Raw genomic sequence first — 16,000 nt, forward strand, 5'->3', positions numbered from 1 at the left:
TGCCTACTCCCAGATAATTTATGTAATTTACTGCTTCCAGTTGCTGACCTACTATATTGTAGCTAAATGATAAAGGATCTTTCTGTGTATACGCAGCACATTACACTTGTCTACAATGAGATTCAATTGCCATTCCCTGCACCATGCGTCAATTCGTTCCAGATCCTCCTGCATTTCAGTACAATTTACCGTTGTTACAACCTCTTGATATTCTACAGCATCATCCGCAAAAAGCCTCAGTGAACTTCCGATGTTATCCACAAGGTCATATATATATTGTGAATAGCAACGGTCCTACGACACTCCCCTGCGGCACGCCCCAAATCACTCTTACTTCGGAAGACTTCTCTGCATTGAGAATGACATGCTGCGTTCCGTTATCCAGGAACACTTCAATCCAATGACACAACTGGTCTGATAGTCCATATGCTCTTACTTTGTTCATTAAACGACTGTGGGGAACTGTATCAAATGCCTTGCAGAAGTCAAGAAACGCAGCATCTACCTGGGAACCGGTGTCTATGGTCCTCTGAATCTCGTAGACGAGTAGCGCAAGCTGGGTTTCACAAGATCGTCTTTTTCGAAACCCTTGCTGATTCCTACAGAGTAGATTTCTAGTCTCCAGAAAAGTCATTATAGTCGAACATAATTCGTGTTCCAAAATTCTACAAGTGGTCGGCGTTGACACAAGACTCTACAGTTGCAACTTGGATACTACACCGGCGACGAGGATGCGATACAGTGGCGGCGAGGACACTACATTTTAAGATAGGCGACTGAACATCAATATCCCTGGATGCAGGTAATCTAAGTCTGCTTGCTTGTCTTAAGGTGTGTCTACGAGCATTCCCTGTTGTAAGTCCCACGGACGGAATTAAATTGTAACGTAATCTGTGTGGGAGGCAAAGCAACCTTTCTAGAAGAGTATGCTTGAGCTATTGCATCAGCAGGGGCAGATATTTTCTTTTTTGAAGAACAGTGATTTTAAGGAGTGTTGAACGTGTAAGTTGTATCGATAGTCGCTTGTGCGAATGGTTCAGATTTTCTGCTCCTTAGGCGTTCTTGCTTCAAATGGCTCTGAGCGCTATGGGACTTAACATCTGAGGTCATAAGTCCCCTAGACTTAGAACTACTTAAACCTAAGCTAAGGACAGTGATGTGTTGGCAAATGTGCCAACACCTTGTAGATAGAGGAGGCCGAAATGCACGCTATAAGCTAACGCAGACGGGCGTGAGGTCTGGAACAGGATACGTAATGAACGCTATAAAGAAAAGTACGTAGCTGCGGGAATACTTAACTTTAATCCATCATTTGTATACAGCATTCTTGATGATACAAGTGAGACTCTCTATAGAAATGGTTAATGGCGCCTTGCTATGTCTTAGCCATGGACTTAGCTGAAGGCTATTCTAACTGTCTCTCGGCAAATGAGAGAAAGGCTTCGTCAGTGTAGTCGCTAGCAAAGTCGTCGTACAACTGGGGACGAGTCCTAGTACGTCTCTCTAGACCTGCCGTGTGGTGGCGCTCGGTCTGCAATTACTGACAGTGGCAACACGCCGGTCCGACATGTACTAATGGACCGCGGCCGATTTAAAGCTACCACCTAGCAAGTGTGGTGTCTGGCGGTGATACCACAGACAGCACACACATACAGGCCCGAGGCAGGATTCGAAATTGCGACTGTAGCAACAGCGCGGTTCCCGACTGAAGCGCCTAGAACGGCTCGGTCACAGTGTCCGGCTTAGGCGTTCTTGTGTGTAACCGTATTGGCTCAGGTCACTGCTCCCTCCTGGTGTGTGTTGGTGTGGCAGATGACGCGCTCCTATTTCCTGGGCCTGGAGCAGAGGCGTGTTGGCCTTCTGCCGCACCGGCGTTTCCAGCGCCACACGGCTTCTAGTGTTGGCCAGCAATCTGGTGCCACTACGAGCCGCGTCGTGCTGGTTCAACTAAAGTTGATTGTTTGATGCGTGCCACGGCGGAGTGTCGCCCATAAAGCGGGAACCAGTAGTCTGTTCTATTTGGTGAATTTAATAAGCTTAGGAAGTTTAAGGAGTGTCTGGCAAGCCCGAAATTCCTCCTCTCGATACCTCTTTATACCTTGCTCCCTTACTACGGCTTCTCAGAGCATTAAGTTTAAGGCATGTTACTTATCAGTATAAACTGTCGAACCTTACGTCATTAGGTAACTCCACTCATTGAGAAACTTTTCTGCTCGCTCCGTCTTGGCAGTGATAGTCGTATGCTTTTCTTCTTGGCTGTGATAGCTGTCTGCTGTAGCTCTCAGCTTACCTTCAATTTTAGGCAATTGCATATTCGTTGAAGGTCATTGTCAAAGTTTCTGCTGTTCTGTTCCAGCTGGGAAATACATTTAAGTTGCATGTCCTCCCAACTTAACTTGAATTTTGGGCCATTGCATTTTTATTTAAGAGACATTTTCAATGTTTTTTGGAGTGTAAAGGTCGGGATTTACATTTAAATTTTATACCTTCCCAGTTTGTCTGTTTGAGGGATTGTCTATTTTAATGCTTAAGGGGTTTTTAATTAAGGTTTGTACATTGTTAAGTGGTCTTCCAACAGCCATAATCAGTGCCATGACTTGTGATCGTATCTGTGTTTGGATAGGTATTATCCAATTGTGTAACGGTTACCTAAGCTTGGAAATTCTTAGTACATGTAATGGCTCTCACTGTAATTCATTTGTTGATAAAATGGTTTGTTGAACCTGCTTGCAGCCACGCCCAGTTGGTGTCACCTTTTACTATTTTTTGGGAACTGCATACTTCTGGTCTCAAACCCTGCTCTTAAGGGTATAAATTGTTAAAATTTGTTTTTAATAAATTGCGGAGGTTCAAGTTTCTAATATCGTGAGAGTTTTGATCCTTTTAACATGTCGTTTTTAAATTGTAATGTGTTATTAAGTAATATAGTTTATTCCATGAAACAACAGATGATGAAAGATGTGGGATCACCTTCATGTGTTTCCTTAAAGCTATCCCAATCCCAGTTGTGAGGCGCCACAAATTAAAAAAATGGCAACAAACAAAATTTTGGACTGGACCGGAACTCGAATCCAGATCTTCCGCTTAACATGACTGGTCGTCCTAATCAGATCGGGCTTCCGACACGTTTCCCATCCGACCCAAATTCCCAGAATGTTGCACACTACCAGTGTAACGTCACCTACTCATAAACCCTTCGCTCGCAATTTCGGATTCCCGCAAGTGACCGGGCTTGGGGCGTATCTTTACTGAGAGATAGGTCGTTGCACCTTACTGGTATACACTGAAGCGACATAAGTCATGAGATACCTCTTAATATCGAGTCGGACCTCTTTTTGCCTGGCACAGTGGCATGGTATCAGCAAGTCGTTGGAAGTCCCCTACAGACATATGGATACGAGACTGGAACAGAAGGGAGAACCGTTTGAGGTACTCAAGGTACCCTCCACGACACACCGTCAGGTGGCTTGCGGAGTGTGGATGTAGATGTAGATGAAGATGGAGTCATTCTGGCTCAGTAGCTTCCGTAATTACGGAAGTATTGGCGGTACTGAATTTTGTGCACGAACTGACCTCTCAGTTATAGCCCATAGAAGTTCGATGAGATACATGTCTCTCGATGTGGATGGCGAAACCGTATCCTCGAATTGTCCAGAATGATCTACAATCCAATATGCAACAACTGTAGCCCAGTGATGCAGCGCATTCTCATCCAAAAAATTTCTTGTTTGCTAACACAAGGTCCATGAATGGCTGCATATGGTGCCCAAGTAGCCGAACATAACCATTGTAGCCAATGATCGGTTCATTTGGACCAGAACACTTGACTCCATTCCAAGTGCTCATAGCCCCCACCATTATGGAGCCACCACCGCTTGCACAGCGCCTGGTTGTCAACCTGGAAACACGGCTTCGTGTGGTCTAGGCCACACTCTAACCCTACCATCAACTCTTGCCGAATGAGATCGGGACTCTTCAGACCAGGCAGTGGCTTTCCAGTCTTCTGGGGTGTGACCGATACGGTCAGCAGCCAAGAAGAGGCACTACATCATTAGTCGTGCTATTAGCAAAGGCACACGCGTCGGTTGTGTGCTGCCGTCGTCCATTAACAACAAATTTCGCCGCTCTGTCCTAACGTATACGTTTGTTGTACGTCCCACATTGATTTCTGCGGTTACTTCAAGCAGCGTTGCTTGTCTGTTATCAGTGACAAGTTTAGGTAGACGCCGCTGCTCTCGGTCGTTAAGTTAAGGCAGTTGACTACTGTGTTGTGCGTGGTGAGAGGTGACAGCTGAAATTTGATATTCTCGGCACACACTACTGTAGATACAATATTGAATTGCTTTACGATTTCCCAAATGGAATGTCCTATGCGTCTAGCTCCAGCTAAAATTCCATGTTCGAAGTTTGTTAATTCCCGTCACGCGGCCACAAACACGTCGGAAACCTTTTCACATGAATCAAATGAGTACAAATCACAGCTCGGCCAATGCAATGCCATTTGTACCATGTGTAAGCGATACTACCGCCGTTTGTATATGTGCGTGTCTCTGTCCCACGACTTTTGTCGCCTCAGTGTATATACACCTTATAGGATGTGCAGAAGGGTGCTTTGTCACTTGCCCTCTTCCTATTGCAGTCGCGAATGGTTGCGCGAGTGCTATCGTTCAAAAATGGTTCAATGGCTCTGAGCACTATGCGACTTAACTTCTAAGGTCATCAGTCGCCTAGAACTTAGAACTAATTAAACCTAACTAACCTAAGGACATCACACACGTCCATGCCCAAGGCAGGATGCGAACCTGCGACCGTAGCGGTCTCGCGGTTCCAAACTGTAGCGCCTAGAACCGCACGGCCACTCCGGCCGGCAGTGCTATCGTTGCTAGACCGTCGTGTGAGCTCGAATACCTCTAAGTTTACCTGAGCAATCTATCCACAAGATGTTCATAGGAAAAAGCAATTTATTGTTTGACTCTTCAGGGAAAGTACGCTCTCGAAATTTTATTACTAAACGACGTTGCAGAGGTTGGTGGTTTGGTTGATTCGGGTGAGGGGAGCCGGCCAGAGTGGCCGAGCGGTTCTAGGCGCTTCAGTCTGGAACCGCGCGACCGCTACGGTCGCAGGTTCGAATCCTGCCTCGGGCATGGATGTGTGTGCTGTCTTAAGGTCAGTTAGGTTTAAGTAGTTCTAAGTTCTAGGGAACTGATGACCTCAGATGTTAAGTCCCATAGTGCTCAGAGCCATTTGAACCTTTTTTTGGTGAGGGGACCAAACAGCGAGGTCATCAGTCCCATCAGATTAGGGAAGATCGGGGGAAGGAATTCGGCCGTGTCCTTTCAATGAGACCATCCCGGCATTTGCATAAAGCGATTTAGGAAATCACAGAAAACGTAAACCAGGATGGCCGGACGGGGGTTTTCCTGAATACGATTCCAGTGTGCTAGCCACTGCACCACCTCGTTTGGTCCATGTAGATAAATAATCGTTTAAGAGCTACAAGACAGAACACAAACATATACGCTTAACAGGACTAAGTATACGGTCCCAGACATAAATTACATTATGTGCAGTTCCACTAGCTCCAAGTAAAGTCTTAGGAAGTTTTACGTTGGTTGTAAGCCTAATAATGGAATCGGTAAATCTCTTCAACAAATTTCCCACTGTCCTATAACCAGTCCGTACTTCTCGGTTGAATCTGTTCCAGATGTACAGTGCATCCCTGATTTCCCATTCCAGTATAAAATTGCTACGAGAAACGTATTTCTTTACTCCCAGATCGCTAGAATCCATAAAGAAACGTCGGTTCTTTAACATTGCACCGATGCTACTTTGGGTACAGAACTATGTCACTGCGCCCAAATTCACCCTCAATGATGCTTTGATGTATATTCGTTGGAACATGTGTCTGGTGGTATTTAAGTGTTTTGAAGCCACACTTTATTCTTAATTCCGAAGAGAAAAGTAAGTCGGTGAAGAACTTTTCGCGATTTTTGGTAACAGCGCTAAACTATCACTGTCGATACACACTGATCAGCCAGAACAGTACGACCACAGACCGGCTATCGATATAAACCCCTTCCAGGCCACAGCACTACCAACTGGCGGGGGAAGACTGCTAGTCGGACACGAACTCTGTCATGTAGTACCAGTGAGCGTTCTGTCCGTGTGTAAAATGGAAAAGACATGCGATCTATCTGAGCTTGGGCGAGGCCAGATCGTGATGGAAGCGTTTAGGAAACTGTATGACCCGCTGGGTATTCGAGGAAAGCTGTGGCGAGTGTGTTCAAAACGTGGCGTCTCCTTGATTTCTGCCTTACCATCTGCGCCCGTCCTGTCCATCTCTCCCCCACCGTCACCTACCTTGGCCTCACCATTCACCGTCACCTCACCTGGATCCCTCATCTCTGCTCTATCCAATCCAAAGCCCACACTCGCCTCCGACTCCTCAAACACCTCTCTGGCCGGACATGGGGGTTGAACCCCTCCAACGTCCTCCACACCTACAAATCGTTAATCCGTCCCATCCTGTGAGATGCCAGTCCCTTCTGGATATCCGCCCCCCCCCCCCCCCAAATTCTGTAAGTCCCTCCAGATCCACGAGTGCCATGCACTGCTCTTCGCCTTCCGTATACGCTTTCCGTCCCCCACGCGTATCCTCTACGACCTGATTCCTTTCCCCCATCTGCTCCTATTCCTCGAACATATCCACATACTTTACACCTCCGGCTACCTTGATCCCCCTCATCCCCTGGTTGCTCCTCTCCTCTCCCATCCCCGCCCTCTGTCACGTCTTCACTGTTGTGTTCCCCCTTACCCTCCATCTCTACATCCTTCATCTACTTTCCCAATGTGGCTTCTGTTAACTCCCTCTCCCAGATGATGCCCTCTCTCCCTCCATTTATCCCTCCTATCAACTCTGATCCTCACTTCCCCCTCCTTTCCTCTGTCATTTTCCTGGGCTCCATCTCCCCCCCTTCCATCCTGTTTTCTCCCTGCCCACCCTCTCTCTGCCTCCCTTCTCTAACCTGAGTCGTTTTGCGTATCCTTCTTCTGCCTTTCCCCATTCCCTCTCGTGTTTGCCCTGCGCCACCCATTCTTAGTCCTTCCCTCTGCCGGTTCACCCCTTTCGGTTTTCCTCTTCTCCCCCTTTTATTTTCCCCCTCATCTGTACAGGTCGCCCCCCTCCCCCCCAACTGCCCTTGCCTGTGGTGTGTCATCTTCGTGCCGACTTTTCAGTGCAGTGTTTCCAGTGATTGTTAAGTGTTGTGCGTCTTTTCCGAAGTGTTGCGAACGGACATCATACCGTCGCTGGGTGTGATTTTTATATCTCTTGTGAACAGAAACCAGACTGTCGCCGTGTTTTTTTTTAATTGTCTGTCTACTATTTTCCCTGTCTGTTTCCTGTGTATTTTATTATCATCGCCCATTACTTGTTTTATGTTTTAACTTTCCGCAATTTTCCGCCGTTTTACAATTTACGTCACCGTTTTATCGCGCGGTTTTATTGTTTCTTATCTTCTTATGTACTAAGCTGCTGCAGCTCGCCCCCTTCGAGGGGAATCGAAATCCAATAAAGAAAAAAAAAACGCTCAGCTAAGCAGTCTGATATTCGTGTTAGTCCATCGACATCTCGGCTACAGAGAGCGTGTTTACTGTACTTTGTTTCCGTTTATGAGCCGACGTTTTGGATTTGTTTGGTTGTCGCTTGTAACCGCATTGCTTCTTGCGTGTTGTCGTCGTAAGGTCTTGTTAGGTAGTCCATCGTTGTTTGTGTCCGTCCTTTCCCGTTCTTTGTTTGTTCATGGGGCGCTCCCGTTTGGACCCGCCATGCTTTGTTCTCGGCAACCCCACGACCGTTCCGGTAGTGGTTACAACAGCTGCATTAGGCTCTGGGGAATTTTCAAGAATGCATCCATGGTGGCCAAGGAGTACACTGGTCGCAAATCACGTAGACCCCTCCATGAGGACCATATTTCCAGACGGCAGTGACGTTTTTCAGCTGTATAATGCACTTAATCATAGCTAACACTTGGTTCAAGAATCATAAAAGAAGGTTGTATACATGGAAGAATCCTGGAGATACTAGAGGATATCAGATAGATTATTTAATGGTAAGACAGAAAATTGCGAAAAATTGGGAATTTAAGGAGATTTGACCTGTATAAACTGACTAAACCAGAGCTTGTACAGAGTTTCAGGGAGAGCATAAGGGAACAATTGACAGGAATGGGGGAAAGAAATACAGTAGAAGAAGAATGGGTAGCTCTGAGGGATGACTTAGTGGAGGCAGCTGAGGATCAAGTGGGTAAAAAGACGAGGGCTAGTAGAAATCCTTGGTTAACAGAAGAAATATTGAATTTAATTGAAAGGAGAAAATATAAAAATGCAGTAAATGAAGCAGACAAAAAGGAATACAAACGCCTCAAAAATGAGATAGACAGCAAGTGCAAAATGGCTAAGCAGGGGTAGCTAGAAGACAAATGTAAAGATGTAGAGGCTTATCTCACTAGGGGTAAGATAGATACTGCTTACAGGAAAACGAAAGAGACCTTTGGAGAAAAGAGAACCACCTGTATGAATATCAAGAGCTCAGATGGAAACCCAGTTCTAACCAAAGAAGGGAAACCAGAAAGGTATAAGGAGTATATAGAGGGTCTATACAAGGGCGATGTACTTGAGGACAATATTATGGAAATGGAAGAGAATGTGGATGATGATGAAATGGGAGATACGATACTGCGTGAAGAGTTTGACAGAGCACTGAAAGACCTGAGTCGAAACAAGGCCCTGGGAGTAGACAACATTCCATTAGAACTACTGACAGCCTTGGGAGAGCCAGTCCTGACAAAACTCTATCATATGGAGAGCACGATGTATGAGACAGGCGAAATACCCTCAGAGTTCAAGAAGAATATAATAATTCCAATCCCAAAGAAAGCAGGTGTTGACAGATGTGAAAATTACCGAACTTTCAGTTTAATAAGCCACGGCTGCAAAATACTAACGCGAATTCTTTACAGACGAATGGAAAAACTGGTCGAAGCCGACCTTGGGGAAGATCAGTTTGGATTCCGTATGGAACACGCGAGGCAGTACGGACCCTACGACTTATCTCGGAAGCTAGATTAAGGAAAGGCAAACCTACGTTTCTAGAATTGGTAGACTCAGAAAGCTTTTGACAATGTTGACTGGAATACTCTCTTTTAAATTATGAAGGTGGCAGGGGTGAAATACAGGGAGCGAAAGGCTATTTGCAATTTGTACAGAAACCAGATGGCAGTTGTAAGAGTCGAGGGGCATGAAAGGGAAGCAGTGGATGGGAAGGGAGTGAGACAGGGTTGTAGCCTCTCCCCGATGTTATTCAATCTATATATTGAGCAAGCAGTAAAGGAAACAAAAGAAAAATTCGGAGTAGGTATTAAAATCCATGGAGAAGAAATAAAAACTTCGATGTTCGTCGATGACATTGTAATTCTGTCAGAGACAGCAAAGGACCTGGAAGAGCAGCTGAACGGAGTGGACAGTGTCTTGAAAGGAGGATATAAGATGAACATCAACAAAAGCAAAACAAGGATCATGGAATGTGGTCGAATTAAGTCGGGTGATGCTGAGAAAATTAGATTAGGAAATGAGACACTTCAAGTAGTAAAGGTGTTTTGCTATTTGGGGAGCAAAATAACTGATGATGGTCGAAGTAGAGAAAATATAAATTGTAGACTGGCAATGGCAAGAAAAGCGTTTCTGAAGACGAGAAATTTGTTAACATCGACATTTAAGTGTCAGGAAGTCGTTTCTAAAAGTATTTGTATGGAGTGTAGCCATGTATGGAAGTGAAATATGGACGATAAATAATTTCGACAAGAAGAGAATAGAAGCATTCTAAATGTGGTGTTACAGAAGAATGCTGAAGATTTGATGGGTAGATCACATAACTAATGAGGAGGTATTCAATAGAATGGAGGAGAAGTGGAGTTTGTGGCTCAACTTGACAAGAAGAAGGGACCGGTTCGTGGGATACGTTCTAAGGCATCAAGGGATCACAAATTTAGCATTGGAGGGCAGTGTGGAGGGTAAAAACCGTAGAGGAAGACCAAGAGATGAATACACTATGCAGATTCAGAAGGATTTAGGTTGCAGTAGGTACTGGGAGATGAAGAAGCCTGCACAGGATAGAGTAGCATGGAGAGCTGCATCAAACCAGTCTCAGGACTGAAGACCACAACAATGCGGCATGTCACAAGGCCAAGGGTGTGATGGAGTGATTTGAGGAACACAGTGGTGAGTTTCAGTCTATGTGCCGGCTCCCCAGACCTGAACCTGATCGAACACATCTGGAATGCGATAAAACGTGGCCTCAGAGCTAATCACGCCCCTACACTGAATTTACGCGAATTAAGCAGCTTGTGTGCGCAGACGTGGTGCCAACTCCCTCCAGCAAGTTACCGAGGCCTCAGTGCTTCCATGTCACGAGGCATCGCCGCTGTTATCCTTGCCAAAGATGGCCATACCGGCTGTTACGAAGACGGTCATAATGTTCTGGCTGGTTAGCAGTACGGATTGCAGAACATCATCTAGTGGCCAGTCATCCTATGGAAGTAACACCACAGTTGGCGTGCACTGTCTGTATAAAGCGTCTTCTGTGATATGCGTTAACAAGGGCCTGTAACACGTCATTCTTAATGGAAATATTTTCTATTGGCTTCATTAAGGCCTTCGCAGCAGCACGCTGTCGCTGAAGGACACCCGAACGACTGTGTACGCTCTGCATGTCTTGGCGACTGACCAGATGGAAATGCCGTGTGTCTAGGGCCTCCCGTCGGCTAGACCGTTCGACTGGTGCAAGTCTTTCGAGTTGGCGCCACTTGGGCGTCTTGCGTGTCGATGGGGATGAAATGATGATGATAAGGACAACACAACACCCAGTCCCTGAGCGGAGAAGCCGCAACGCTGTTGCACCACTTTCACGAAAGGATATCTTAGTCGGTAGGCGCACGTCCATGCTCTGGGTCCCAATGTTAGTTATGTACAAGATGGGCAACTTGTTCAGTTTTATCTTGCCCACCTTGTACTTGGCCCCATGTACGATGCAAGCGGTTTGTCCGGCGTTGCAACGGAATAAATAATGTTCCGAGGGAGGCTGTCGTCAGTACATATTCTTCATCCTACTGCTCAAAAATTGTGGCAGGTAATGTTTCGCTTTTAGGTGACAAGGGACTAAGGAAATTAGGGTCGGCTGAGCAAAGAAGTCCGAAAAAGTCATTGTGCCATTTAGCACTTCAGACAAGTGTCAGTAGCACCGGTTCCCATGGTTACGCACTACCGTAGCTGGCCATAACCGATACTTCTCCTTTCCTGTTCTCTTGTTAATACGGGCAGAATTAAATAAATATCAAACTTCTACGTCGTTATTGTTTTTTCCAATAGCATGTTCCTTCTGAAACTTCATAGCCTCGTGTATTGTAATTCGACTTCATTTTCTTTCAGTATGATTTATGTTCCAATGTATCCTACAACACTATATTACTAAGAGATACACAATTCAATAAAAATTAAGCTACGCAGAGATAAGTAAATGAGAAGAATGTTACCCACCTCCGACACGGTAGGAAGCTGGATGGGGGAGAGTGATGGGACCACAGAACAAAGTATTCTTGAACGGATATCTATTAACAGAAAAAAATTAAATCTTTACCACGAGAAAATACACTGTTAGATGTGATTCTTGAGTTTCTCCCGGCGTATTTGATAATCAAAGTATCCACGGGTGTACTGCCGGTCTACAGTGTCCAACGGGCACAATATTTCGGCGATCATATATGTCGCCATCATCAGGTGAACTGACGGACTGAGCTCCTGTGAACGTGCCGGCACGGAGATCCGTACGTTATGGCTGCTCAGGGGAAAATCGCCCGCATTTTGAAGAAACACCGGGTCGGAACTGTGTTTTGTCCTCCGAATAAAACTCGTGCACTGGTGGGAGCGCCAAAGATGACCTCGGTTTGAGGAAGGCCGGTGTGTACCAGATTCCGTGTCAAAGTGGCAAGTCGTATATTGGTCAGACGATGCGTACCGTCGAGGATCGATGCCGTGAACACCAGAGGCACACTCGACTGATGTATCCGAGCAAGTCGGCGGTCGCTGAACGTTGTTTGTCGGAAAATCGCGCTATGGAGTATGAACGCACGAGGATTCTGGTACAGACGTCGAGATACTGGGACAGCGTTGTTAGAAAGGCCATCGAAATTCGCACCAATGACGACCTCATAAACCGTGACTGTGGCTATAATCTTAGCAAGGCTTGGGAACCAGCGATTGGGTTAATCAAGAGGAAATCGAGCAAACGTATAGTTGTGACGACCACGGCGGACAGAGCCATCACACCGACGTCATCTCAGATGCCGTCGCAATCTGTTCCACAGCGCGACCGTGGCGCGGGGCGCGGACGGCGGAGGGAGTGCGCCGCGGGCGGAGAGTATTTAAATCGGCCGCCGCCGCGACCGAACCCAGTTCCCCTGAGCAGCCATAGCGTACGGATCTCCGTGCCGGCACGTTCACAGGAGCTCAGTCCGTCACCTGATGATGGCGACATGTATAATCGCCGAAATATTGTGCCCGTTGGACACTGTAGACCGGCAGTACACCCGTGGATATTTTGAACACTGTCAGATGTTCAATCCCTCAAACGCGCAGGAGTAAGATGATTAAAAATCAACAAAAGTCGTCTAATCTGGCGCTCCAAAATCAAATTATCGCAGTAATTCAAGTAGTAAACAGTTCCAACCAAATTATAGATAGTACTACAGCATCACTATTTAACAAAAAATCGAGGAACATCATCTGATCAAGCATATGACTATAACAACGGCACAAACGGCTGAAGACTCGATGATAAACGTCTTCGATTTAAAGTGTTAACCAGCTGCAGTAAAAATGGTTGACAGAAAAATATAGGTCATGCTAAGCAAATAATTATTTTAAACGATTTCGCATACAACATTATATGGAAAAACAACTTAGTGCAGGACCAAAGGTCCCCTCAGTTCATTTTGTGCAAGTTATTTAATTAAGTAGGTTGACTCAAGAAAATGATTTTCGAGAGAAATATGTGACAACACATGTTCATGATGTTGATATTATTGTCCCAACAGTAAATACTGTCACTGTGTTTTCACTGAAGGTTTTGGGACGTGTCTTAAAATTGCAAAAAAATAATTCCAATTTGGAAACAGTCCTTGCCTGACTCAAATGGATAAGAGTGACAGAAACCTAAAGTTGCTAAGGAATCAGTGTAAACTGCAGAGTAGCGAATACAATGTTCGAAATTCAATCAATCAATGAATCAATAATAATAACAGAATTCAGACGAATTGAAAGTAATCGTATCGATTGCAATTTAGAGATCTGTACCAAATAAATTAATAAGAAATGGAACAGATCCACCGTGGTACTCAAAACAGGCTGGAACACTCTTACGAAAGCAATGGAAAAAGGATGCCACATTTAAACGAACGCAAAATCCCCAACTTAATGAAATTTTACAGACGTTCGAAATTTAGTGCGGATTTCGATGAAACACGCTTTTAATATAGAATGAGGTTTTAACTCTACAGTGGACTGTGTGCTGCTATGAAACTTCCTGGCAGATTAAAACGGTTTGCCGGACCGAGACTCGAACTCGGGACCTTTGCCCTTCGCGGGCAAGTGTTCTACCATCTGAGCTACCCAAGCACGACTCACGCCCCGTCCTCTCAGCTTCAATTCTGCCAGTACCTCGTTTCACAGAATCTCCTCTGCGAACCTTGCAGAAGAGCTTCTGTGAAGTTTGGAATGTAGGAGACGAGGTACTGGCAGAATTGAAGCTGTGAGGACGGGGCGCGAATCGTGCTTGGGTAGCTCAGATGGTAGAGCACTTGCCTGCGGAAGGCAAAGGTCCCGAGTTCGAGTCTCGGTCCGGCACACCGTTTTAATCTGCCGGGAAGTTTCATGCTTTTAATAGTTTCCACAACTAAACTGTGCGTCGAAATCTAGCAGAAAACCCTAAACGATTCTGGCCGTATCTAAAGTACACCAACAACACGATACACTCAACAATACCTGCAATACGTTTTCGCGATGGTAATGTGGCTGATGACAGTGCCACTAAGGCAGAGTTATTAAGTGCGCTTCACTGAACCCCTTCACCAAAGAAGACGAAGGAAATATTCCATGACTCAAATCAAGAACTGCTGCTAACGTAACTTAGAAGTAGATACGATCGGTGTAACTAAGCAACTCAAATCGCTTACTGAAGGCAACTCATCCGGTTCAGACTGTGTACCAATTGCATTTCTTTCGGTGTGTGATGAAATAATAGCTCCATGTACAGTCTCTTCCCCGACGAAACATCCGTTCCTAAACGCTGGAAAGCTGCACAGGTCACACCAATGTTGAAGAAAGGAAATAGACGTAATCTGATGAATTACAAACCCCTATCAATGACGTCAGTCTGCAGTAGGATTCTGGAACGTATACTGTGTTCAAACGTTACGAATTACTGCGAAGGAAACAATTTATTGACAAGTAGTCAGTACGGCAATAGGAAATATGATCTCAAATTGATACTATGTTTCTGTATTTCCAGATGCTGTTCCCCACAAGCAGCTTCTAATGAAATTGCGTGTCGCATGGAGTACCATGAATTTGTGAATTCCTTTGAGAAAGGTGAAAGTTGGTAGTAACTGACGGCAAGTCATCGAGTAAAACAAAAGTGGTATCTGCCGTTTTCCAAAGACGTGTTATAGACCCTCCGCTGCACCTCATCTATGTAAATGATTTGGGAGAACAACCTGAGAAGTCATCTAAGGTTGTTTGCAGATGATGCTGTGACTTACCGCATCGTCAAGTCATCAGAAGATCAAAATCATTTACAAAATGATTGTGACAAGAAATCTATATGGTGTAAAAGTGGCGATTATCTCCGAATAATGAAATGTGTGATTCTATCTACATGAGTACTAAAGGAATTCGTTAAATTTCGGTTACATAATTAATCAAAAAATTCTAAAGACTATCAGTTCAACTAAATACCTAGGGATAACAACTACGAGCAACTTAAATTGGAAGCGTACCATTGGCAGTTTGGGGAAGGCGTGCAACAGACAGCCTTTTATTGTAGTATTGCTTTGCAGTATGGGATCCGTACCATAAACAAGTGGCGGAGAACATCAAGAGAGTTTAAAGAGGGACAGCTCGTTTTTTTACCACCTCGAAATGAGGCGGTGAGTGTCATGGGTGTGATCCCCGAATTGAGGAGAAAATCAATAAAGCAACGTCGTTTTTCGTTGGGGATAAATATTTTCTCGGAATTTCGTTCTTCGGCTCTCTTCTCCGAGTGAGAAAATATTTTGTTCAAGCTCTCCTAAATAGGAAGAAATGATAGTCGTAGTGAAATAAGAGAAATCAGACCTCGCACAGAGAGATTTAAGTGTTGGTTTCCTCGCGCCCTGTTCCAGAGTGGAACGGTAAAGAAATAGTGTGAAAGCGATTCGATGAACCTTACGCCAGGCGCTCAAGTGTGAATTGCAAAATACTCATATACAGGGTGTTACAAAAAGGTACGGCCAAACTTTCAGGAAACATTCATCACACACAAATAAAGAAAAGATGTTATGTGGACATGTGTCCGGAACCGCTTAATTTCCATGTTAGAGCTCATTTTAGTTTCGTCACCTACGCTTCCACCTACGTTCAATGGAGCATGTTATCATGATTTCATACGGGATACTCTACCTGTGTTGCTAGAACATGTGCCTTTACAAGTACGACACAAAGTGTGGTTCATGCACGATGGAGCTCCTGCACATTTCAGTCGAAGTGTTCGTACGCTTCGCAACAACAGATTCGGTGACCGATGGATTGGTACAGGCGGACCAATTCCATGGCCTCCACGCTCTCCTGACCTCAACCCTCTTGACTTTCATTTATGGGGGCATTTGAAAGCTCTTGTCTACGCAACCCCGGT

The sequence above is a fragment of the Schistocerca cancellata genome, chromosome 3 (assembly GCF_023864275.1).
Source record: "Schistocerca cancellata isolate TAMUIC-IGC-003103 chromosome 3, iqSchCanc2.1, whole genome shotgun sequence".
Taxonomy (NCBI): domain Eukaryota; kingdom Metazoa; phylum Arthropoda; class Insecta; order Orthoptera; family Acrididae; genus Schistocerca; species Schistocerca cancellata.